At 40.8% G+C, this 26,561-nt stretch overlaps 1 protein-coding gene and 1 long non-coding RNA gene across 49 annotated transcripts in view; both read right to left on the bottom strand.

The window, feature by feature from the left end:
- Window positions 1–26,561, bottom strand: part of Ssbp2 (single-stranded DNA binding protein 2) — a 288,275-nt gene that overhangs the window by 121,862 nt on the left and 139,852 nt on the right. The gene's annotated exons all lie outside the window — the stretch shown is intronic.
- Window positions 1–26,561, bottom strand: part of LOC103691419 (uncharacterized) — a 41,856-nt gene extending 15,295 nt beyond the window's left edge. Inside the window, exon 1 of the long non-coding RNA XR_590817.4 lies at window positions 56–26,561. This is a non-coding gene — a long non-coding RNA (uncharacterized LOC103691419). The remainder of the gene's footprint in view (window positions 1–55) is intronic.

Genomic DNA, 26,561 nt, shown 5'->3' with positions numbered 1-26,561 from the left:
CGGTCCCCAGCTCCGAAAAAAAAAAAAAAAAAAAAAAAGAACCAAAGAAGAGAACCTTGCTTCAACTTGTGTTTTGCTTTATGCTTTTTTCAGGATACCTTACTCTCTCTTTGTCAAACGTCTCAAGACCAAACTAGTAGTCATAAAATTATTTATTCAGTGGAGTGGTGATATTTACTGTGGAGTCAAAATGAGACATATGGACCTCTAACCAGTGCTGTGATCGCTATAACTATGGAAAGAAAGTTTAAGAATTCTAAATGTTCTTGAGAAGATGTTTACAAGACATACATATAGCAAATAATAAAATTTCTGCTTTTAATTGTGTATTTCTGAAATTCCAAATTAATTTTCATTATCAAATATCACAAGTATGTTTCTAAAATCATTGTTTCTTTTAATATATGTTAGTACAGGGATAATTCTTCCCTTTAGATTCATGTGAATGTGTCAGTTTTCAGATACAGCTTAAATCAAAATCCTATGGTAAACCTCAAAAGACTTAAAATGGTTTGTCAAACTAATCTATTCTGATAGGATTTATAGTTGCTGTAACATACCTAATACTATCAAAGAAGCTTTTATTTGTTAAAAAGCAAAACATTCAATTCTTTTATGCTTTCAACATATACAGCATAAGTCTAATAATTATCCAACTAAAATATTATTTCCCTTAAAAACTAAAATGTAAGAAACTTTATTAACTAAAAATGTATGATGTGTCACGGTGAACTGAACACATTTCAGATTTAGTTAGAAACAAAGTTACAATGGTTTTAGATTCATATTATTTCTGGCTTTTAAAAACAGATGTGAAATTTTCAAATGTATGAATAACTATCAGGTGTTGTAAAGTACCAGCTCCTCCCTTCAGTAAACAGTCATTGTTCAGATCTCTGGCCGGGTCTGAAGTTAGAAAGGGGCTGAGCAGAGGTTACCACACTTGGCACAACAGATATGCAAAGAGGGGCTGAACTGCTCCTGCCAGAGAAAGAGAGATCTTTGGGAGAATCTCAGACTCTATCCACACAGAAAACACACTTTAGAACCCCAGGTTGTGGCAGAAGTGCTCCAGACTGACAGGGTAGGACATCACCATGGGAACCATCCTCCCTCCCACTGCCCTTCTTCCTTACTCTTTCCATCCTCTTCCAAGAGAAGCAGCAGGGAAAGCCTGGGAACAGCCCCTCTGAGGTGACAGAGGAGTGCTTCCTAAGACCTGTGACTATGGAATTATGTTTCAGAAGTTATTTTCAGTAGGCATTACAGTAGATAATACCTTCTAACTTTTTGTAATATGACATGTAAAAGTGCAAACATTTAAGGCATATGATATTTGATCTATGCTTACTTCGTAAACTGGTGAGCACCATCAGGTAACTGTCATATCCAGCCAAGCCCACCAAGCTACCTGTCTGAGGAAGCAGCACATTAAGTATGCACATGTTTCCAGGACAGAACACTGTGCTGACAGCTGGACTCCACTGGGAAGGGTGAGATTATTAAGCACAACTACAGCTTTTACAAAATAAAATAAAATAAAATAAAATAAAATAAAATAAAATAAAATAAAGAGGCTGGCTCTTCTCTATCACAATGCTCTCAAGGAGAAACCAGCATCACTACCATTTCATACATTCTCAACCATTGAAAGGAGATACGAGAATCCTTTTAATCAAACAATGCTTATCTTGTTAGTATATGTCAAAAATACCTAAGAAAACTCTTCATTGAAATCTTACACCATATACAAACTCAGCATATAACACAACAAAATGTAAAAACATGAAACTTCTAAAAGAGAACAGAGAAATAATAATCTGTGACCTTGGTCTTCATAAACCAGACTTTATAAGAAACTATAATCACTGTTCTTTGAATAACACTATAAATAAAACCACAAAATCATCCATACAGAGGCAAATGAACCAAGGCCTAGAAATAAATCCATGGGTACATGTCAAACGACTTCAGCAGGAATACAGCAATACTCCATGGGAAAGGACAGTAGTCTCTTAGACAAACTATGCTAGCACAGTGGATGTAAATGCGTGAGAATGGGGAGGTAAGATGGCTCAGTGGTAAAAGCATTTGCAGCAAAAGCCTGAAGACCTGAGTTCTTCTATCCCAAGGTCACATGTCCCATGATGGAAGGAGAGAACCAACTCACAAAATACCACATGCATGCACACTCACACACACTCTCTCTCTCTCACACACACACACACACACACACACTCACACACTCTCTCTCACACACACACTCACACACACTCTCTCTCACACACACACTCACACACACTCTCTCTCACACACACACACACACTCACACACTCTCTCACACACACACTCACACACACACTCACACACACTCTCTCACACACACACACACACTCACACACACTCTCACACACACACACACACACGCACACACACACGGGGGGGACTGGATTGAAGATTTAAACACTGTAAAACATGACACTGGTCATCATTAATTTCATGGATGTACACAGGAAACACAGACCTCAGAATCCAACTCAGTGAACAACACCACACTAACCGAAGAACACAAGGTACACAGCACCGCACTAACCAAAGAACACAGGGTACACAGCACCGCACTAACCAAAGAACACAGGGTACACAGCACCGCACTAACCGAAGAACACAGGGTACACTCGGCAGTGTGAGAAGGGAGCACACTGAGCAGAAGAAAGCATCTGTAAAAGAGTTGACATCCACACTATGGATGGACAACATACATACATGAGGTTGCAAAAACTAATCATCCAATTAAAATCGGTTGAGAGACTTTAATAAACATTTCTCCAATGAATAAATCAAGATGCCCAATAGGTCTGTGAAAGTTTTCTTATACATAATCTATCCAGAACTGAAACTCATCTGTGCTCTCATGGCATTTATGTGTACTTCTACTACAGATTCATTAAGTCATAATACAGTTGAGTGTGCCTTCATGGAGCCCATAAACTCCTTAAGAAAGAACCAGTGGGGCTGGAGAGATGGGCTCAGTGGTTAAGAGCACTGACTGTTCTTTCAGAGGTCCTGAGTTCAAATCCCAGCAACCACATGGTGGCTCACAACCATCTCTAACTGTGGTCCCAAAATGCCCTCTTATGTTGTGCAGGCATACGTGCAGACAAAACACCCAGAACCAAAGAAATGAATCTGGGAAGAAAGGGAGGGAGGGAGGGAGGGAGGGAGGGAGGGAGGGAGGGAGGGAGGGAGGGAGGGAGGAAGGGAGGAAGGGAGGAAGGGAGGAAGGGAGGAAGGGAGGAAGGGAGGAAGGGAGGAAGGGAGGAAGGGAGGAAGGAAGGAAGGAAGGAAGGAAGGAAGGAAGGAAGGAAGGAAGGAAACACCAGCATCACTCTTGGCACTCTTAGCACTTGCTATGGCTAGACTACCTTCCCTAAAAGTTCATGCTAGAAATTTGATCCTAAAATTCTTATGTAAATGGCGTTTGAATGAGGTATTTGGCAAGTGTTCAGAATTAGGAGGAGTAGTGAGTACTAATGCCCATGGTGGCATGTGTACATTTATCAGAAAAGAGATTCGATACAGCATGCTTGTTCTATCTCAGCATGTGACATTCTGTGCCGTGCCGTGACACCGCAGGAAGGCTCTTACCAGGTGCTGTGCACATGCAGGTCCCATACCCTGGCTTTCCAATCTCCAGAACTATAAGTAAGAGTAAGCTTCTCTTCCTTACAGATTATTCAGTGTCAGATAGTGTGTAATAGTAACCAAGCCACAGTAAGATAGCACCTAAAATAGTACATGTTTTATAGTAAACACTTTAAAAATAAGATAAAAATATACATTACAAGTCTTAGTAAAGTGATTAAATAAATGTGGCTGAGTGAGCCTTAAATTTATAATACCTCATGTATTTGGGAAGTTTCTAGCTACTATAGTCAATATCCTTCTTAATCAGGTTATAAAGAAAGCTAAACTCCCATTCATACTATAATTAAGTTCAGAATAATATTTTCATTTCATGGATCACTTAGTAGAGAAAAGTCAAAGGAGGAAATGAAATCCCGAGGACAGCCACGGTTGTGGGGTAGTGGAACCTTTGATAAGGTTGAGCGGGTTCAGAGACCCTGCTACCTAGGCACTCACCTGGAGAGTAGGCCTCTCCTTGCTCCCTACCAAGATTCCCGGCCCAGAACATGTGACCACGTTCTCCATAAAGGGGTGAGACAATGGTCATACAGTCCAGAACAGGTTCTCCATGCCAATGAGAGATCTAGAGACCGAGGCTTTAGCCAATAAGCTTCCCTTCCCAGACACTCCTTCCTGCAAAAGGTGTTTACTCTCTGGTCCACCCTGAGGAGGTTATGCTATGCACCCATTTGCCACAATGAACAGTCAATAAACAGTTTAGAACCAAGGACTGTCTCTCTCATCAAGAACTGCCACAGGGAGCATGGAGAAAGCCTTCGTCTACAGAGTTGTGCTGCTTAAGTCTCCCACAGGAGACATTTGCAGTCTGCCCTCCTGGACTCACTACCACTGAGCTACCCTGGCCCGGGCTCACTGTCGTCAGCATGTGGGTCCCTTCCATTCCCAGCTCCCTGCAACTTCTGGTGCAGTCTGGATGTCCAGGAGTTTGGGGACACCCCCCAAACCCACCCCAGGCTCTTCCTCAAAGGTGACTGGACGCCCAGGAGTCAGGGAACCCCAGCTTTGGCCTCAGACTATGTCATTTCTTACTCTGGCTGATGCCCCCACCCAAGGTTGTGTTCTCCCACTCCTGAGTGCCATCAGTGGTCCCCACAAGCCCAGCCGTAGGGTAAAACATAGTCTAGTTCAGCGTTTAATCTGTCCAGATGAGTCCCACACCCCGGCGGCAAGACAGAACAGCCAAGCAGGCACCCCAGTGAGCACCTCCCATTTCACCTGCCCAAGAGTATTCTCACACTCCGGCAGTGAGGTGGAATAACTGACCACATGGAAAAGAAAGTGCTTTAATCCCACAATATATGAGTACAAGCGACAATTATAACCCACAGGTAGAACTTGTGGGGTTTGCTGACGACACCTTCCTATCCGTGTAACTCTAGTTCAGACTGAGACAATAACTGTGCTAAAGAACACTGACTTTTATGATGCTGATCTAGGTCACATACGATATTCAGATTCTACATTTATTCTTATGGGAAGAAGGTAATGTACTGTGTCCCACAGTTTATTTGGGACATACATGCTACTCTTCAGATAGAAGATTAGATGAAGTGAAACAGCTGCCTATCACAAACATAACTACCATTATAAAGTTATGTAAACTAAATTTCTAAAAGTCAATCATTAATCTGTATAATTATAAATATGTAAATATTTAAAACGTTTGCTTTACTCAAGGACATCCTCAGCTCACAGTGAGTCTGAGACCAGCTCAGGATAATCAAATCATTTTATAAATTCAGTTTTATTCATGTGACAAGCAAAATTTTTTTTCGAAACAACAAATCCACATTTATCTTGTGTAAACATCACAGGAGACCTACCTTAGAAGAGTCTATGCTAGGCTTGGACTGATAATCATGCACATGAACATGCCACACCCAAATGACAGGGAATCAATGCAGAGCACAGGAGAGAAGACCAGAGAGGGACGGGAGAGGAGACCAGAGAGGGACGGGAGGGGAGACCAGAGAGGGACGGGAGGGGAGACCAGAGAGGGACGGGAGGGGAGACCAGAGAGGGACTGGAGGGGAGACCAGAGAGGGACGGGAGGGGAGACCAGAGAGGGACGGGAGGGCTCGGGGGAAGGAGCATCTCAGGGCCTATTCAGTACTAACGTCTCAGTGACTTCTGGATGTGAGAAGACAGAGCGAGGGATGGACTTGATGGGTTTTCAGAAAAAAGAACGAAAATGCTGTAAGGACACCAGCTCTTTTTAATACTGCCCAATGTATTTCCTGAGATAAGAAGGAATGGATGCGTTTTAAAACTTTAATTTTTGTTTTTGAATGACAATATTTCACTATTTTATATTACATTTCTATGAGTTCTCACAGCATGCCCTATAGGCATGATAGAGAACAGTTTTGAGAAAGGGACCTTTCATTTTTTTTTCTTTTTTTCTTTTTTTTATTTTTTTTTTATTAACTTGAGTATTTCTTATATACATTTCGAGTGTTATTCCCTTTCCCGGTTTCCGGGCAAACATCCCCGACCCCCTCTTATCGGTGTTCCCCTCCCAACCCTCCCCCCATTGCCGCCTTCCCCCCAACAGTCTAGTTCACTGGGGGTTCAGTCTTAGCAGGACCCAGGGCTTCCCCTTCCACTGGTGCTCTTACTAGGATATTCATTGCTACCTATGAGGTCAGAGTCCAGGGCCAGTCCATGTATAGTCTTTAGGTAGTGGCTTAGTCCCTGGAAGCTCTGGTTGCTTGGCATTGTTGTACATATGGGGTCTCGAGCCCCTTCAAGCTCTTCCAGTTCTTTCTCTGATTCCTTCAACGGGGGTCCTATTCTCAGTTCAGTGGTTTGCTGCTGGCATTCGCCTCTGTATTTGCTGTATTCTGGCTGTGTCTCTCAGGAGCGATCTACATCCGGCTCCTGTCGGTCTGCACTTCTTTGCTTCATCCATCTTGTCTAATTGGGTGGCTGTATATGTATGGGCCACATGTGGGGCAGGCTCTGAATGGGTGTTCCTTCTGTCTCTGTTTTAATCTTTGCCTCTCCCTTCCCTGCCAAGGGTATTCTTTTTCCTCATTTAAAGAAGGAGTGAAGCATTCACATTTTGATCATCCGTCTTGAGTTTCGTTTGTTCTAGGGATCTAGGGTAATTCAAGCATTTGGGCTAATAGCCACTTATCAATGAGTGCATACCATGTGTGTTTTTCTGTGATTGGGTTAGCTCACTCAGGATGATATTTTCCAGTTCCAACCATTTGCCTACAAATTTCATAAACTCGTTGTTTTTGATAGCTGAGTAATATTCCATTGTGTAGATGTACCACATTTTCTGTATCCATTCCTCTGTTGAAGGGCATCTGGGTTCTTTCCAGTTTCTGGCTATTATAAATAAGGCTGCAATGAACATAGTGGAGCACGTGTCTCTTTTATATGTTGAGGCATCTTTTGGGTATATGCCCAAGAGAGGTATAGCTGGATCCTCAGGCAGTTCAATGTCCAATTTTCTGAGGAACCTCCAGACTGATTTCCAGAATGGTTTTACCAGTCTGCAATCCCACCAACAATGGAGGAGTGTTCCTCTTTCTCCACATCCTCGCCAGCATCTGCTGTCACCTGAGTTTTTGATCTTAGCCATTCTCACTGGTGTGAGGTGAAATCTCAGGGTTGTTTTGATTTGCATTTCCCTTATGACTAAAGATGTTGAACATTTCTTTAGGTGTTTCTCAGCCATTCGGCATTCCTCAGCTGTGAATTCTTTGTTTAGCTCTGAACCCCATTTTTAATAGGGTTATTTGTTTCCCTGCGGTCTAACTTCTTGAGTTCTTTGTATATTTTGGATATAAGGCCTCTATCTGTTGTAGGATTGGTAAAGATCTTTTCCCAATCTGTTGGTTGCCGTTTTGTCCTAACCACAGTGTCCTTTGCCTTACAGAAGCTTTGCAGTTTTATGAGATTGAAAGGGACCTTTCATTAAACTCAGAGGTGATGTCCCCTCTTGGCCCAGAGTTCTCTGTGTTCCTCTGTCTTTGCGTGTGACTGCTGAGAGATAAAGTGTACCTGACACAACTCTCTAACTGCCAATCCATCTTCCTAGTCCTTAAATATTATTTTTAAATTTAATTTTCTTTTGGGCTAATGAAATACTTTAACAAAGGTAGACAAAGATAGACTAGGTACAGGGGATGAAAAGTCAGTTAACTAATTTTTTAAAATATAATTTACACAAGAGTATATGTTTATGTGTGTGCTCTTACACACACACACACGCACATACACACACACACACACACACACACACACACACACACACACACACACACACACACACAGTATGAATACTAATAGCATGAGAAGGCCCCTAAACTGGCCTGACATTGCAAAGCAGAAAAACCAGATGAATGATTTTCTCCTATCCTAGTTCTCCATGCCAAATCCACTTTGTTCCATGGAATTGCCTCAGAAGAGTCCTGTAATCACCCCATCACAGCGGTGTGCAGCCTGTGCTGAGGACAGGCGGGAACTAATCTGTGAGAACTTGAATGGCACATCGGGCTGCCTTTGCTAACACGCTGGCAGACTCCTCTTGCAGGTAGTGTAACAGCTGTTGCTGAGTGGTCCCAGTCACCAGAGAATTCCATTGAACAGTTTGATATCATTGCCTGAATTCAAAGTGACACCAAATTAAATCTTGTTATGGTAATGATCATCACAGGATAAAATGGGTTAGGAGAACAAGCCTCAGTCTTCAGAATTAATTAAATTATATCACCCTTGGCTGGCAAATCTCAAGCCGTACTTAAACATAAAGCTATAGTGACTTAAATGTGATAAAATATTTATTAAAATATCATCTTAAGAGACAGAAACATAGCAGAGGTTAGGAGCAGTTGCTACTCTTCCATATGACCTGGGCTCAGTTCTCTGCACACACACAGTGGCTCCAGAGGACGCACCACACTCTTCTGTCCTCCGAAAGCAACAGGCACACATGTGGTATACATACATGTTTATGTAAACATTAATATACATAAGATAAAATATATTTTAAAAGTTAAAACATCATTTTGAATAGATAACTTAATAAAATGGTATACTTAATTGATGTGCTACTTACATATCAAGGGGATACAAAATAACTTTCTTCTTTTCAATGTGTATGAAATAAACTTCAGTTTTCATAAAAAATTATGAAAAATTCCTATAGAATTTTGGAGAAGTTAAAACATAAGATGTGTACACACACACACACACACACACACACACACATACACGCGCGCACACACACCCCTCTCTCACACAGATAGGAAGAAGAGGGAAGTCCTTACGGCTCCTTCTAATATTGCTGTAGGTGTTAAAAATTACAAAGTAAGCAAATGTCTCAATTAGCTCTGGATGACCAAGAACATGAGCAGTGTCAAAGTCCTTGGAATTAAAGAGCTGAGGTAGGTGAAATCACGTGATTACAGATCTTTCCTTAGAAGAAGTGCTCCTTTGGTGTGTGTTTGTTTGTTTTGAGACAAAGTCTCATAATATGACACAGGCTATAACTTTAAGCTGGGCTATAATCCCAGAACTTGGAAAACATACAAGGGGATCAAGGGTTTGAGATTAGTCTGGATTATATAGTAAGATTCTCACAAAGAAATTCAAGCAGAAAAAAAAAGAAAGAAAGAAAAAAAGAAAGAAAGAAAAGAAACATTTCCTATTGACTGTGGGCAATGTTTATCATTTAATTTTTCAGTCATTTCATCAGCAATGCAAGAAGTGAGAGATAAGCAACCCCACGCCACAGTCCAGTCTAGATAGAAGCGCTGTACTCGCAGGCCACAGACCACCAGGCTACTGTGTGGATGGCTGCTCAGTGTGCACGGCAACCCTCCCCCCGACAGGGTATCTGTCTGCTGAAGCAGATGAGCTGGCCTGAGTCCACTCTACAAGCTCGGTTACACTCATGAAGAGTCACCCAGAGAAGTGGTCTGGAAACGTTACATTGTTGTTAAAGACACTCAAAACAGAATTGTCAGGGAAAGATTTCAAGCACAGAATTAATTTTAATTAATTAATTTTGGTCAAAGCCACTCCAGTGCCACCACTACCACATGCCATCCAATCTATATTTGAATGTTTTTCTGCATTCAACTGAGCCTGCCCAAAGCCCTGCCCATAGCCACTGAGAACCTGTACCTGGTACTGTGCAGCACAATCAAAGGCTATTTCTGGTCTTTTTTTTTTTTTTCCTTGACTTCACTGTAACATACAATTCCTTAAATTCCTAAGTATTCAACATACTTCCTAGATAGTGGAAACGTCAGAGCTTATATGTACTGTACATGTGCAGAATACACTGGGGCCTTGTCTTGTAAGTTTACTTTGTAGAGCAGCCTTTACTTCACTTTTGTGTGGCACTTTTCTTTTCCTGATGACTGCTCAGTTATTCCTAGGACAGATTAAAACCTTCCCTTAGTTTCTGCCAGGAACCCACAACTCAGGCTTTGCTGTAGCAGTTTCCACATTCTAAATATTGTTAATCCCACTGTTCGTTCTCTCTCTCTCTCTCTCTCTCTCTCTCTCTCTCTCTCTCTCTCTCTCTCTCCCTCCCTCCCTCCCTCCCTCCCTCCCTCTCTCTCCCCGTCTCTGTCTCACTCTCTCTCTTTCCTTCTTTCGACTATAGCAGGTCACTAAAGGTGCAGATACAAATGTCAAAATGTACTTTTAGCCCTCTAATGCACCTAGAGTAGTCAACATTTTCCTCCAAAGTCCTGTCCATGAGAAAATCAAAATAACTATGAACGTAGTTTTTCTTACAGTAGTGAATTATATTAAATTTCCTAAAATCTCCAGTTATAGTCTTCCAAAAGACTGTTGTCTGGATTTACATTATACATGTTTTAATTTTTATTTTAAATACAAATTGGCTTTATTGGTGTCTAACATTTCTAATTATTAAATATTCTCAGAAGAAATGGGTGTGTTCTGATGTGACCTGTTGGAAATCCCATGAATATCGTGCTTCTCATTGTTCTAGCGCCTTCCCTCCCAGAAGCCTCTAGGAACTGCAAATGACTTAGTGCGAGTGAGGCACGACTATACGGGGAAGGTCCCTAGTGGGAAACAGATGCAGCTGTCAGCTGCTGGCCATGACAAGCCACCCACTGCGAGGTACACTGCTATGTTTTGCCATGTTTTCTAGCTTCTATATCGCCAAGAAGCTGATTAGTTATGTTATTATTTTTGTGTGTTGTGTATGTGTGTGTATGTATGATGTCAATACTGGGTGTCTTCCTCCGTCAGTGTCTACCTTTGTTTTTGAGAGAGGGTGACTAGATCAGCTCCTGAGTTAACTCTGAGGACCCATGTGTCTTTGGCTCCCACCTCACAACCCTAGCCCTGGGGCTGCAGATGTGCAAAAGCCCCCACTCCCAGCATTCATTTGGGTGGTGATGATGATGTCACTATATGGACTTAGGCCTCTATTCTTAAGTTTTACCAACACTTTACCAACTGAGTCTCTAAATACAATGCCACACTAAGCAGAATGAAGAGAGTAGCCTGTTCTATTACGTCCGCCTCCATCTATACTATTCTGTATTCTATATAGGTCTGGTGACTAACTGCACATCTATATTCTAAAGAACATAATTCATGGCTTTCTAGAAAAATACAGAATAACCAATTAACCCAGAAATAAATCTGGGTAACTTCAGAATGTACTTCCTGCAGGCCTCTTCTAGGTTTTATAGCAATAGTTTAGAGCCTCTGGGACAAGTGTTAGGAAATAAATCTGTTTGGGTTGCTAATGCCAATGAATTCCTTTGTGGAACCCTCAAACCACAGGAGTTATCCTATTCAGAGGCTATAATTCTCTTATAAGATGTGCTTCCCAATTAAGAACCACATCACAGGAAGGCATGTCAGTAAACATTACGGCTGCACAGATAATCCAGAGGGAGATTTAAATGGCGATTACGAAGGTAGCTTATTTACACTAGATTTACAAATCAGCCAGAGCAGGCCAGCAGCAAAGACACTGCCCACCGCTATACAACATAGTAAAGGCTTTGCAAGAGCCACAGGAGCAGTGTCCTTTGCTGAAAAGAAATGCAAAAATTATTCAAGGTATGAGTGAAAATCATTCTTTTCAGAGCTAAAGCCCTGCCTTCCCTTGCTACAAAGGCAGAGTTATAAATATCACAGATGACTTTTAATGTCTTATGTCATTTCTAGCATGTCTAGAATAGCACTCTAAGAAGACAACACCACCTCCAAAGCCTGAGACACATAACGAATACGTCAGGAGTCCAGGGCAAGGATGTATACACAAGTGTTATCCCGTCCGTCATCTCTGACTCAGCAACCAGACCTAACAGGTTCACAGAGGAGGAGAGGAGGAGAGAGCCTCTTTCCCACTCCCCACAGGTCCACCGTGTCACAAAAGATAGTTTACACAGCCAACAACAGAAAAGAACACTGCATGCCAATGGACCCGAAGAACATAGACTCTAATATGCTTAATAAAACACTTGTAAGCAGAATACAGATATGTATCCAAAAGGATATAAAACATGACCAAGTGACTTTTATCCCTGAAATAAAGGGATGGTTCAATATAAGCAAATCAATAAATGTAAAAAATTTGCAAATAGACCTGGGCATACCAGGAAGCACTGAGCCAACACTGCAGGCCTGTGTGGTACAGGGCTACTATAGTTCTTACTCCTTGGGAAATGGCGAACTATATGTCCCTCAGTGGAGCCCGTACCAGACGATGTGCCAGCGGCCTACGCCTTCTTCCTTTGAGAAAAACCAACCATCACGTCAGTCACTGTGACTCCCAGAGCTGCATCCCAGCCCAGGACGTGGTCTTGCAGAGTGCAGAGCACGGCTGATGGACATGTCCTGCTGTGCTTGCTTCTCGCCACTGGCCTTTGCTCGTCTCTGTAGTTGGCTGGTGGAGGTTGAACCAGGAGGCTGGACAACTCTGTTGATGACAGTTTCCTGTGCTGTGTTCAACGTTGGCCAGGCACTATTTCCCTTGGAATCTTTGGGCAGACAAACATTTAACCATCCTACCATTCAGAAGATGTCACTGCTGATATAGCATGTGCCAGAGCACTACAATGAACAGATACGTGACAGAGAGACGTGGAACAGTGTGACACTACGAAGAGAGGCAGCTCTGAAGACTGACAGTGAAGAGGAACTGCCTGGTGCCAGTAGCCTGCACTGCCACCTGAGGCCACAGTGATGTCCCAGCCAGTGTTGCCACTGAGGGCCATGTCTGGGATGGAGACTCTGCAGTAGCAGGGGTCTGTGGAGATGTCTGTGGTCCCTTTTACCACCAAAAGCCATGCGTACAACCCTGGTCTGGGCTGCTGCCTGGGGCTGGCCAGCTGCAGCTTTCAGGGTGACCTTGTATTACCCTTGGGCAACACATTAGACAGAGCTGACCCTGGTGGTAGGGGTTGAGGGGGTAGGCCTGCCTAAGTGCAGGAGTGCAAAAACACAGTCAAACACAGAAAGAAAGAATGAAAGAACAAAAAGAAGAAAGGAAGGAGGGAGGGGAGGAGGGAAGGAGACAACAGCTAAGAAATATTTCCAAAAATGTTCACAGCCCATCGCAATTTAAAAAAATGTAAACCTAACAATTTTGAGATTTTTATCAGTCAGGATGGCAAAACTTAACAAAATTAACAACCAGTGCTGGAGGAGCTGCAAGGGGAAAGGAACCCTCACTCACTGTTGGTAGAACTGTAAACGGGTTGGCCACTCTGGGAATCAGTAAACAGAATTCCCAAAGCCGAGAAGTAAGTGTACTGCATGGCCCTGCTACCCACTCCTTGGCTACCCCAAGGCTTCCATGTCCTATTGCAGACACTTGCTCAGCCATGGTCAGTGCCGCTCTGCTCATACGACCCAGGAAACGGAAAAACATAAATATCCTCCAAGTGATACACAAAGTGTGAGCCAAATGGTGGTACACATATGAGACAGAATGCAAATGAGATAAAATTATTAGTTCTACGGGAAAAATTGATAGAACCAGAAAAAATTAGAGTAAGTGAGGCAACCTAAACCTGAAGAGACAGCCAAGAGCCAGATGTTAGTACAGACCCTGGAACACCTCAGGGATCAGAAACGTAAAGCGTGTGTGTGTGTGCGGGCGTGTGTGTGTGTGTGTATGTGTGTGTGTGTGTATGTGCGCGTGTGTGTGCGTGCGTGTGTGCGTGCGTGTGTGCGTGCGTGTGTGCGTGCGTGTGTGCATGTGTGTGTGTGTGTGTGTGTGCGTGCACTACCTTTATGTCAATCTGACACAGTTAGAGTTATTTAAAAGAAGGAAACTTCAATTGAGAAAAAAAACTCCCTTATAAGAACTAGTTGTGGTGTCTTCTCAATTAGTGATTAGGGGAGGATGGCCCAGCCATGGTGGGCAGTGCTATCCCTGGGCAGGTGGTCCTGGGTTCTATAAGAAAGCAGGCTGAGCAAGCCATGTAAAGCACTCTTTCCATAGCACCTGCATCAGCTCCTGCCCCCAGGTTCCTGCCCTGTTTCAGTTCCTCTCCTGACTTCCTTCAGTGATGAACCATGATGTGGAAGTGTGAGCCAAGCAAACCATTTCCTTCCCGACTTGCTTTTGGTCAATGTTTCATTGCAGCAATAGAAACTTCAATTAATTTTCTTTTTAATGAAAACTTCCTGTCTATGCTGATAATGCCACCTCCAAGATCAAAGACCATTAACAAAACCCTCAAAACAAGCAATGAGAAGCCCTCTTCTAAACTGCTCATTGGGGTTGTCCAAAAGACCCTTAAAACATTATTGACTATTGCCACTACCCTTCAGAGGTGGAAGGTAGGTCTCCATTGCTAAAGACAGTATGCACTTCAGATTCAGTGTTCAGTCTCCTGTGGCTAGAACGGACTTAAATGCTTCCTCCAAAGGAGGAAAATGACCAAAAGTCCTACTGGCTATCGTGCCTATGAACCGCAAACACCAGGATAGCAGGATAACCCTAAGGGTATGGCAGTGGCACATATACCTTGGTGGTAATCAACAGAGCTCTAATTGGATTAAGCCCCATACACCAAGACAGAAAACATCTGTACTGGAAGTCTAACCAGCTGCCTAGGGCTAGTGATGTAGTGGATCTTCCAAAGGAACCTACAACCACCACGTTACTAAACTAGCATAATCAATAATAACTATAACTATTTGCCCTTATACCTAAAGATTAGTATAGTTCTCGTTCCTTCTCAAGAAACATCACTGCAACAGAGACCACTATAGAAAACAACAACCAAGCAAAATGCAGAGTTGTGGAATCCACTCTTAGTGACTACTTCTGTAAAACAACTTCTTGATAGACTATGGCCAACTAAGTTTACCAACAGAAATACAACAGAGAGTAAGGAAACAGGAACAAACTGAGAGGAGATGAAGTTATTTGCTAGAAAATAAATGGTACATTTATAGTTCCCGTTATAAAAATCACATTTCCATATACTTAAAAAATATTTATGGTGGTCCTCTCGCTGCAGGGAGACTTACTCCTGTTCTTCTGACTGCTGCTGCCTCTTCACTCATCAGGTTTTTGCTTAAACAGAACAACTGCCATAAAAGTATAAGGTACAAAGCAGCAGATATTTAGAGCTAAGAGTGACATTTCAGATCATTTAGATGAATCTCTTGATTTTACACTCACTCGATGTCAGCTCAAGCCCGGGATCCATCTGTGTGCTCTGAACACTGGAATCCAGGGCCTGTCTTATCAAGGACATGCTCTGGGATCATTTGCTCATGCTTTACTCCCAGCTTTGAATCTCTGGTCTGTGGGAATCTTATTCCAATTACTATCTATCTCATCCACGTTTCCCTTTTTCTGCAATTTAAAGACACAGACGATAAGACTTTAAATTGTGACTAACACTAGTATATCAGGTAACAAGCCATTAGCATACTTAGAAGAATCAGAGGAATGAACTGCATTTCCTTTTTGATTAATTGGTTCTATACATATAAGACATAGTATACATTTTGTTTCTTGTCTTTTTCTTTAAATCTCAGGTATTTAGTATTTTAAAGACCATCACAATGAGCATAATTCTATATAAACATTATCTTTACTATGTTTAATAATATGCTGGGATAATAGTGAAATCAGTAAATGAGAACCATAGAACCAGCATTTGTTGCTAGCATATGTGTCACTGTGTGTCCTTGCCTCACACTAACAGAGCATCTTCCCCTCATATGCACATGGGATTTCTAGGGATGAACCCTAGAGAAAAAGATTTCCTTCATTAGTACCGTGGCACTGACAGATCTATACACAAGGAAGTGTCCTCAGCCTGAAACGCACCAAGCCATTAAAGACAATGTACCAGAGTTTGCTCTTATTACGTTTATTTATTTGCCTGTTTATTTCCTAATGAGAGAGAGAACAATAAAGGGTGTGTATTTGGGCAGTGGGGAAGAGTTGGGGAAGAGAAACCATAACCAAATATATTGCACGAAAAAAAATATTTTCAATAATTTTATATAATCTACTAGGAGTTCCATAACTCACATAAACAAAGTACAGCATAGTACAGAAATCCAATTACAGAGTTGGGAGACTAGACACAAAAATACTCTTCTTTCCTAAACTCCACTTCAGTACTTGAAGCTCACACTGACACTGACATGGAGGGCCAGCTTGCATCTGACCCACTGCTGCCCATCTCACTGAGTCGGGGTGACCTGGTAAGGCCCACAGGCTTAAACAAAATACATTTGTCACAGCCCTCCACTTCTGTCCTCTACAGTATCTCAGTTTGTTTCTCCTAAAGCTAGATCCCATCTAAAACTTGTAGAGTTAAATAAAATCTATTAAGTTTTTAAAATATTTTATTAATTTACTGAGAATTTCTTACAACGTACTTTGGTCATATTTGGCTACAAGTCCTCCCAAATATACCCTGCCATCCTACCTTGGTTACTTCCTGTCCTCTGTTTATTTAGTAATCCATCAACTTCAATTTGTGTTTTTCATGGAGTGCCTATACATATTTAATGGTAGTAAATTTCTACAATTCTGTTTTAATATCTTACATCATGCTATTAACTCATGAAACATGTGGGATTTAAACCTACAGAAAAGGCGCATTTCCCATATTTTTTTAAAGCAACCCTCATTGCAATATAAAAATTTTAAGGGAAAAACAAAAGAATATTTTTGGTTTCATGGAGCTTTCTGTAAGCCCTATGAAATAGTATGCTTTAATAATACATTAAACATCACTTATAAAACATTAATTCCTTTTAAAAAGCTGAAGGGCTAACTGGCCACTGAACTGATTGAGTAGTTCTTTCCTCCCAGATTGAGAGATTCCATCCTGCAGGAAGTTCATTAAGAGAGAAAGTGAACTCAAAGCAATTTCCGGAAGTCTCTAAAACCGACCAGATTCACCAGGCCTCTCCATTCTCATGAGTATATAAAAAGAAAAGATTTCTGAGATTTATCCCTCTCTGCCACTCCCACTCCAAGCCCAGCAGGCTAGAAGAAACAGAGGCAGGGGCATTCTGAACTGCCTGGAGGAAACTGACCAGTGAGTTGCCTGAAAGGTGCTCCCAGGAACTGGGAGCTCCCCAGTGTGCTGGGCATTTACTCTTACAGTGTGCCCCAGGTCCCCAACTGTGAGCTGTCAGCCACGCTCATGGGGGCCTTGGTGATTCGATTCTTTGAGTTATTTCTGTCCTCTTTAAGTAACCCCTCAAACCTCACTGCTTCACCAACTTGATCTTTGTTGGTGGTATCTGTACTTTTGTCTCTTGTGGGATCCCTATCTGGGATGAGCAGACATGTGCTGTGTCTCTCCACAGGAAAAGTCTGCCCCACAACACAAGGCAAGGTGAAAACAATCAGAAATTAAGAGAAGGTGTCTCTGAAAATTTAAAATTATATTTTCAATGTCTTCGTGCAAAAGAGGTAAATTTGTAGAGCATGTTTAATATGAATTTAATGGCCATATGTTTTAATTAATTTGAAAATTGTTGTTGGCAGTGGTCTGAACAGAAACTGGCAAAGGTCTCCATCCACCAGGTAGTGTCTCGGGGCTATCTGACAGCTTCTGTTCCCTGCTGTGAAAGCTTTCACTGCATTATGTAATGTGTGCATGTGCTGAGGGGCCAGTGCTTTTTCTCACTGTCAGCCATCTGACACCACAGAAAGCACAGCTTTCAGACCCAGAATATCCCCACACCTGCTCCACAGTGGGTGAGGAGAGAAACAGCTAAACTGAAATGTAGAAGTCTGAACTATCCTGAATGGAATCTGCTCCTTCTTAACACGAAGTCCACCTTTCCTCTGCTAACTCCATTCTTGTTTCTTGATGCATGGAATTTCCACTCTGCTAACAATTTTTCTTTTTCCTCATTTTATATTTTTGGGACGTGTGCTAGTTAGTTTTATATCAACTTGATACAAGTCATTGGTAAGGAGGGAGGCTCAGTTGGGAAAATGCCCCTATAAAATCAGACTATAGGTGAGCCTGCAGAGCATTTTTAAATCAGTGATTGATGGGGTAGAACCCAGCCCGTTGAAGGTGTTGCCATCCCTGGGCCAGTGGTCCAGAGTTCTCTAAGAAAGCAGGCTGAGCAAGCCGTCTGGAACAAGCCAGTAAGCACCCCTTCAAGGTATCTGCACCAGCTTCCACCTCCAAGACCCTGCCCTGTTGAGTTCCTGTCTTAACTTCCTTCAGTGATGAATGGTGATTTGAAATCATAAGTCAAACAAGCTCTTTCCCAGCTTGCTTTGGTCGTGGAGTTTCATCACAGCAATACAAGTCTGTCCTAGTCAACTAGGACAGGGTGTCACCCAAAACAGTCCCTTGCTTCCCTAGTGTGTACATTTAGACATTTTTACTTTTTTCTGACAGTTTGAACTTAAATGTCTTAAAGATAACAAACATCAATCAACTTGTCAAAGTCATCAGAGAAAACCCTTGATGATTCATGACTCTATTCCTGCTGAGTTTTCTGCTCTTCTCCCCCAGAACACTGATGTCTGACTGCTTCCTGTCTCTGACAACACCGCTGACTCCTTTGTTTTGTTCTTGTTGCCAAACCATTAGTCTCCAGGTATTGTATTTATCCAGTGATCTCTCAAAAATATTTGTTTCCTAATACTTTTCATGAAGAAATATGAAGGGTTTTTTAACCTGTCAGATTCATGATTATTTACTTTAATTCTCTGAATATACACTAAAGTCATGCTCACACCTATTTCTCTTTAAATCAGTCTGGCCCTTTATCTATCATATGGCTCTGGAAATGTTTGATTTTTTTTCTAATAATTAAATCCTATTTCTACTTGCAACTTATCCTTTGAAATCTTACCTAGGCTTCATTTTTCTTTTTTTTTTTTAATTTTTTTTTTTTATTAACTTGAGTATTTCTTATATACATTTCGAGTGTTATTCCCTTTCCCGGTTTCCGGGCAAACATCCCCCTCCCCCCTCCCCTTCCTTATGGGTGTTCCCCTCCCAACCCTCCCCCCATTGCCGCCTTCCCCCCATAGACTAGTTCACTGGGGGTTCAGTCTTAGCAGGACCCAGGGCTTCCCCTTCCACTGGTGCTCTTACTAGGATATTCATTGCTACCTATGGGGTCAGAGTCCAGGGTCAGTCCATGTATAGTCTTTAGGTAGTGGCTTAGTCCCTGGAAGCTCTGGTTGCTTGGCATTGTTGTACTTTTGGGGTCTCGAGCCCCTTCAAGCTCTTCCAGTTCTTTCTCTGATTCCTTCAATAGGGGACCTATTCTCAGTTCAGTGGTTTGCTGCTGGCATTCGCTTCTATATTTGCTGTATTCTGGCTGTGTCTCTCAGGAGCGATCTACATCCGGCTCCTGTCGGTCTGCACTTCTTTGCTTCATCCATCTTGTCTAATTGGGTGGCTGTATATGTATGGGCCACATGTGGGGCAGGCTCTGAATGGGTGTTCCTTCAGTCTCTGTTTTAATCTTTGCCTCTCCCTTCCCTGCCAAGGGTATTCTTTTTCCTCATTTAAAGAAGGAGTGAAGCATTCACATTTTGATCATCCGTCTTGAGTTTCGTTTGTTCTAGGGATCTAGGGTAATTCAAGCATTTGGGCTAATAGCCACTTATCAATGAGTGCATACCATGTATGTCTTTCTGTGATTGGGTTAGCTCACTCAGGATGATATTTTCCAGTTCCAACCATTTGCCTACAAATTTCATAAACTCGTTGTTTTTGATAGCTGAGTAATATTCCATTGTGTAGATGTACCACATTTTCTGTATCCATTCCTCTGTTGAAGGGCATCTGGGTTCTTTCCAGTTTCTGGCTATTATAAATAAGGCTGCGATGAACATAGTGGAGCACGTGTCTCTTTTATATGTTGAGGCATCTTTTGGGTATATGCCCAAGAGAGGTATAGCTGGATCCTCAGGCAGTTCAATGTCCAATTTTCTGAGGAACCTCCAGACTGATTTCCAGAATGGTTTTACCAGTCTGCAATCCCACCAACAATGGAGGAGTGTTCCTCTTTCTCCACATCCTCGCCAGCATCTGCTGTCACCTGAGTTTTTGATCTTAGCCAATCGCACTGGTGTGAGGTGAAATCTCAGGGTTGTTTTGATTTGCATTTCCCTTATGACTAAAGATGTTGAACATTTCTTTAGGTGTTTCTCAGCCATTCGGCATTCCTCAGCTGTGAATTCTTTGTTTAGCTCTGAACCCCATTTTTTAATAGGGTTATTTGTTTCCCTGCGGTCTAACTTCTTGAGTTCTTTGTATATTTTGGATATAAGGCCTCTATCTGTTGTAGGATTGGTAAAGATCTTTTCCCAATCTGTTGGTTGCCGTTTTGTCCTAACCACAGTGTCCTTTGCCTTACAGAAGCTTTGCAGTTTTATAAGATCCCATTTGTCGATTCTTGATCTTAGAGCATAAGCCATTGGTGTTTTGTTCAGGAAATTTTTTCCAGTGACCTAGGCTTCATTTTTCTTGATAAAACTTTGTTATGATTCACCTGTAAATCTACGTTATCTTTCTTAGGTCTACTAAGAACTAAATGCTAATTATTATCATCATAATTTATCACCTCTAAACAGTGCATAAGACAATGAACATTTTCCTTCTTTCCTCACAATGTTCAACACAATGTCTAATAATTTAATATAAATATTTAATAATTATGGAATGATCATCTTGTCATATCATTGTGAATGGATGACAATGGAGTATAATTACTAAGGGCAGACTGTTTCTTTAGTGTCAGGCATATGGATATTCCTGATAATTATCTCTGTGTAATCATATAAACAATATGCTAATAGACCAGAGACTCGTTTAACTGTCTTCAAAATAAAAGAAAACATGTATTCAAGTATGTTAACGCAGTTGTATATGTAGAAGCAGTTTTAGTTCATTTATCATCATTACATTGCACTGATACACTGGATTTTTATAGTTATTTACATCCGTAACTTAATAACAAGGTTGCTCTATCTTCTGAAACTGACATGGTAAATTTTTCCATCTCTCCATCATAAAGTACCTTGTATTGCATTATATTCACCACTCAATTTCTCAAACGTTGAGTGATTATTATCAGGACCAAGTTGCAAGGGTTTGTAGTAATTATTGATTTTATCTTGTCTTTTTTTTTTTCTGTAGTACTGAGCACTAAACCAGGGACTCACATATGCCAAGCGAGTATCCTACTACTGAGCTATATCTGCAGCCCGTCATTCTGATGTTGATGATGGGTTGATAATGCTAGCTCGGTATCAGCTTGATAGTAATGGAAGACAACTCTTAAGGCTGTGTAAGGGGATGTAATACTCATCATTCCTCATGAGAAAATTCCTGAGAAAAACAACTGAGAGGGGAAGAATTTACACTGGCTTCCCATTTCAGAAGTTTCAACCATTCCATGGCTGTCCTGCTATGCTACTATGAGCCAGTGATGACAGAGGCCCACAATGGAGAGGGCTGAGTGAAGTGTGCAGTGAAGCAGACACAGCCAAAAAAGCAGAGAATGAGGAAGAAGGCCTGAGAAAGATACAGTACCCAAGAGCAGACACATGACAGCTTACAGTCTCCCTCAACAAGCCCTACATCTGCAGAAGTTTCTCCTTCCTCCTGCCAATGCTATGAAAGGATGTCCCATGGGTGGATGACTTCACAGGTCTCATGCCCGCCTGCTAGGAGTCAGACCAACAGGAACGCGCTGACTGGATGTTTCATAGCTAAACCATAACAGGAGGATTCAATGTGGGCTGTATTTTATGTCTGCTTCCACTTGCATTCCTTGCACATGTCAAGACAATTCAAAGTTAATTTTAAATGTATCTATTCAGTTGTGCATAAGTAGATCTTATGAAAGCATACTACCTTTACTTATACTCAAATTTCCTTCTGTCTTAAAAGAAATATAAGTGGAATTTTAAAATAGTCAATAAGATTGTCATGCTTTTAATTTTATGAAATTAGGTATCAATTTTGTTAAATCTGAGTTATATTACACATTGTTACTAAATTTATACACAAATGATAAGGTCTAGATGTTAGGACTTGTATAATATGTGGCAAGTATTAGTTGGCTGTTTTTAAAAGAAAAGCACTTATAGGCAGGTTAGAAATTATTCTAACTTTTTCTTTTTCTTTTTTTTTAAAGATTTATTCATTTATTATATATAAGTACACTGTAGCTATCTTCAGATACATCAGAAGAGGGCATCAGATCTCATTACAGATGGTTGTGAGCCACCATGTGGTTGCTGGGAATTGAACTCAGGACCTCTGGAAGAATAGTCAGGTGCTCTTAACCACTGAGCCATCTCTCCAGCCCCTAACTTTTTCTATTACAAACAATGTACTGTTCTTTTATACAGGGTCTCACAATATAACCTGGACTAGCCTTGAGCTCTGTAAAAATCTACTGCTTCAGCCCCAACATACTGGGATCATAGGGTGAACCACCACCCATGGCCTAGAAAGCACAGTCCCTAATGCTATACCCTACTTACACTGCAAAGGACAGTGTGTATCAGGGGAATGTGGTTAAGATAAAACATACTACTTAGAAATATTATTTAAGCCAACTTAAAAACGCTTAGATTTTAGTTTCTATATATTAAGAAGAAACAAAAATGATAGGGAAATACTAACAGGACACAGTATTTTGCTATTTTAAAATGACTCATGCTAAACAGAAAAGTCTTTTTGATTCCATGCTAAGAACAGAGTGAGGAAGAGTGTGTAACAATGAGAAGACCCAGAGTAGGTCGAGTCTTGCCCATTTCTTCACTGCTTTCTGTCAGTCACTTTGTTATAATTTTCATTTACCATGTAAACCATTTTAAAATATACTCATAACTGGTGTCTTAGGGATCTGTTCCTCGCTGTTCCGCCTTTCTCCTTTGCCCATTTCCTCTTTTTTCTCACATGGTCTCCTTTACCCTCTCTTCTTTCTTTCCCCATCACGGCTTTCTGTTTCCTGGATTCCTTTTGCCTATGGTTCCTGCCTTCGTTTTCACTATATAATATGCATGAAAAGGATCTACAACAATGACAATTTAAAATACAACTTAATCATAAACAACTTTTCTGAGTCTCCTGCATAAGTCAGTATTGTTTTGTCACACTGACCTACATTGTCCAAGTACTAAGTATGTCTGGGATTCCAGTGTGGCAACAGGGGGCCATGAGAAGGGATATTTCACACAACAGCTGTCAGTGTAGGTGTCCCCTGACTCTTACTTGAAAATTACAAACAGAGTAGCCCATATAGTCTGGACACATATAATTCCTATATTGTGAGGAAATTATGAATATAAGTGATAAATTAGAGAATTAAAAATGCTGTTTTTATACAGTTATAAAACATAGTTATATAGTTACAAAGAAATATAGTTATTTCCTTGTTTGCTTTTGGTTCAACCTAAGTGGTTTAATCATATGTGAATCATATTTACAATATGTCTGATCTAGGACAATCAATTCATTGTAAAATGAGATATAATAATATTTACCTGTTGAGGATTTTAATAAAAATATAGTGAGCCCTATAGTGTGTCTAGCCCCGTCTGATAACACTGGAACCACTTAACAGTATTAGCTGGCAGATCTGCTACTACAACTGTAACAAGTCCTTTTATTATATATTAAACATCCTCTAAGCCAAAATCTGACATTTAAAATGTCCCCAAATGTAAAACTTTCTTAATGCCAAAATGACACCCATAATGCAAAATTCTACATGTGATTTAATGTAATAAGTTGTAGTTAAAATATGGACAGATTAAAAATACTGATGAAAATTACTTCCAGATGGACACGGAAACTGGCTCAGTGGATAAGACTTGCAGCCTGTGTGCAAAGATCTGTACCTTATTACACACACAGAGAGGGGGGGGGGAGGGAGGGAGGGAAGGAGGGGGAAAGAGAGAGATTGATTGATTTATGGGCACTCACCATAGCTGAGAGGCAAAAGGATGATCATAAGTCTGTCTCAAAGCAGTCAGGTGGAGAGTGACATCAAAAGACACTCAGTGTCCTACTCTGGCCTCTGCACATGCTCACATGCATGAGTACACACATACACACACACACACACACACACACACACACATGCATGTGCACCCTACATATGCAACACACGTGCACACACATATACACACTCATATATTCATAACACACAAAACAAAATAATAAAAAATGCCTCCAGGATACTTAGTCAATTTGCATGTTTGCGCATGCGCGTGTGTGTGTGTGTGTGTGTGTGTGTGTGTGTATGGTATCATGATTAGACTTGCATGCTGTTCCCCAAACATTTCATTATGTGTGTAAAAATAAATATTCTCACCTCCAAACAATATCAAATCTGAAACACTCTTTAGCTTATCCCAAACAACAGCCTGGTTCTCATAGTGGAGGCTCTCTGTCCTGTGAGCTCAGACTTAGCACTGTGAGTGGCTCTGTTTTAAATATCTGTATGTATGTGAATAAAAATGCAATCTAAATCTTAAAAGCAAAGTTTAAACAACATGATCTCCATTCTAGTTATAAGTTCTAACTATAGTTCTAACTTGAAATGCTTTTAAAGATAAATCCGTGGTTTTGAGGGATATGGGAAGCGCAGCAGGAGACAACAGTGACTAGCTCAGTCTCAGGGCCCACCAGCTCATTCCGGATTTTTCAAAAAAGGCTTCGAAAGAGCTGAATCTCAAAGTAAACCGGCATCCCTTGGGGCATAAGCTCAGTTTACCTAAGCATTAGGCTAAAGCTCGGGCTCTATTGCCTAGGAAAAGCCAACCTCAGAAAACAACAGTAATTCCCCTTTGTTTGGAGTTGACATCTATGTGCTGCTGGTTTTTCTCACCTTGAGAAATTTCAAAGAAATACTAAAATTAAAATAAAACAGAAACATTTCTTGATTTTTATGGTATCCATACTTATTTTTTATGATAAAGGGGATATATATCTATTTTAATGATTTAAAAAGTTTAATGGCCAATAAATACTCTTATAATGCTCATAAAAATAATCTTCTGAAAGTTCCTTTCTTGAACCAATGCAACTATCATCAGGTTTTCTACTAAGCTTTTACTAACATAAAATTTATTTTTAAGATTCACTTTCACTTTTAGAAGACATATTAATCACACAAATTAGAATATAGATTCTCTAATAATGTGAAAATTTGATAATAAACATTCGTCAAATCAAAATTATCCCTGCCCCAGTTTAACAATATTAATTAAAATGAGTAACTAGTTAACAGGAAGAACTGCGGACACTAACTTACCACAAACACAGGCGCTGCATGTGTGTACTTTCCCCTAACAGTTCAAAGCAGCCACTGGGCCACCTGAAGAGTCAGTGTGAGCGATGGGCTGCCTGCAGAGTGAAATGCAGGCACCCGGCACTGTTGGCACTGCTGGGCGTGGCGGCCCATGCTTGCACCCAAAGTACTGGCAGGAAGAGGCAGGGGAACTAAGTCCAAAACCATATTTGGGATTTGTAAACCAGAGCAGGCAACATGACACTCTTTCTTAAAACAAACCCAAGAAGGATTCATTTCCATACATTTCTCATTAGAAACATGGCTACTTAGTGTCGGCTACAAGGTTACATAACTATGATGGACACATAAGATTATTGCAGATGTATACAGAAACAATGTCTAAGAGAGTTTCTTAACCATCTAGCAAATGTGATACTTTTGTTCCTATTTCCCTTCCAAATGTTCCTGTCATTTCAATAAATAATCCTTATACTTATTTTCTAGTCTCTTTATTTCATATTGTTTATATAATTAGGATTAATATGCCAGATATTAAACAGAGCAGTCTCTAGTCTTGACATTTTTACTACAATAACTGTATTTCAGTAGTTCCTATATTCAAAAGCCCAGTTTGATGCGTGTGAATTGCAGTAATTATACTACTGATATGTCTAACTTCTTCTGCCATCCAAATGTTCTGCACGCAGCATAGGTCTGAAGAGCTTGCCATAAATCAGGCAATTATAAATCCATCAATAAGTAGTAGGTCTTTTTTTCCCAGGAAGCAGCACAATAGTTGAATCTTTGAAAATTTTTAAATTTTTTCTAGAGGTTTACTGAGGACTTGTTTACTGTCAAGTGGTAATAGCTTATTTAATATTGCCTGAACTATAAACTGTAATCAGTAGAATCAGAGAACTTGCTCCATTTAGACAAATAATATTTCCTTTATGATATTCTAGAAATTTCTAGGAAAATGGCAGCGGATAAAATGAAGTGATTTCTCTCTCTTGTTAATACCAAGAAAGAATATTTTGCTCTAAGGTTCCTATCTGAACCCGAGCCTTAGCAAATGTGAAAGGAAGAGAAAGCACTATGCTCCAGAC

This window comes from Rattus norvegicus, chromosome 2 (genome assembly GCF_036323735.1).
Source record: "Rattus norvegicus strain BN/NHsdMcwi chromosome 2, GRCr8, whole genome shotgun sequence".
Taxonomy (NCBI): Eukaryota; Metazoa; Chordata; class Mammalia; order Rodentia; family Muridae; genus Rattus; species Rattus norvegicus.
The sequence above is the reverse complement of the archived record's forward strand: the minus strand, read 5'-3'. Positions and strand labels throughout refer to the sequence as shown.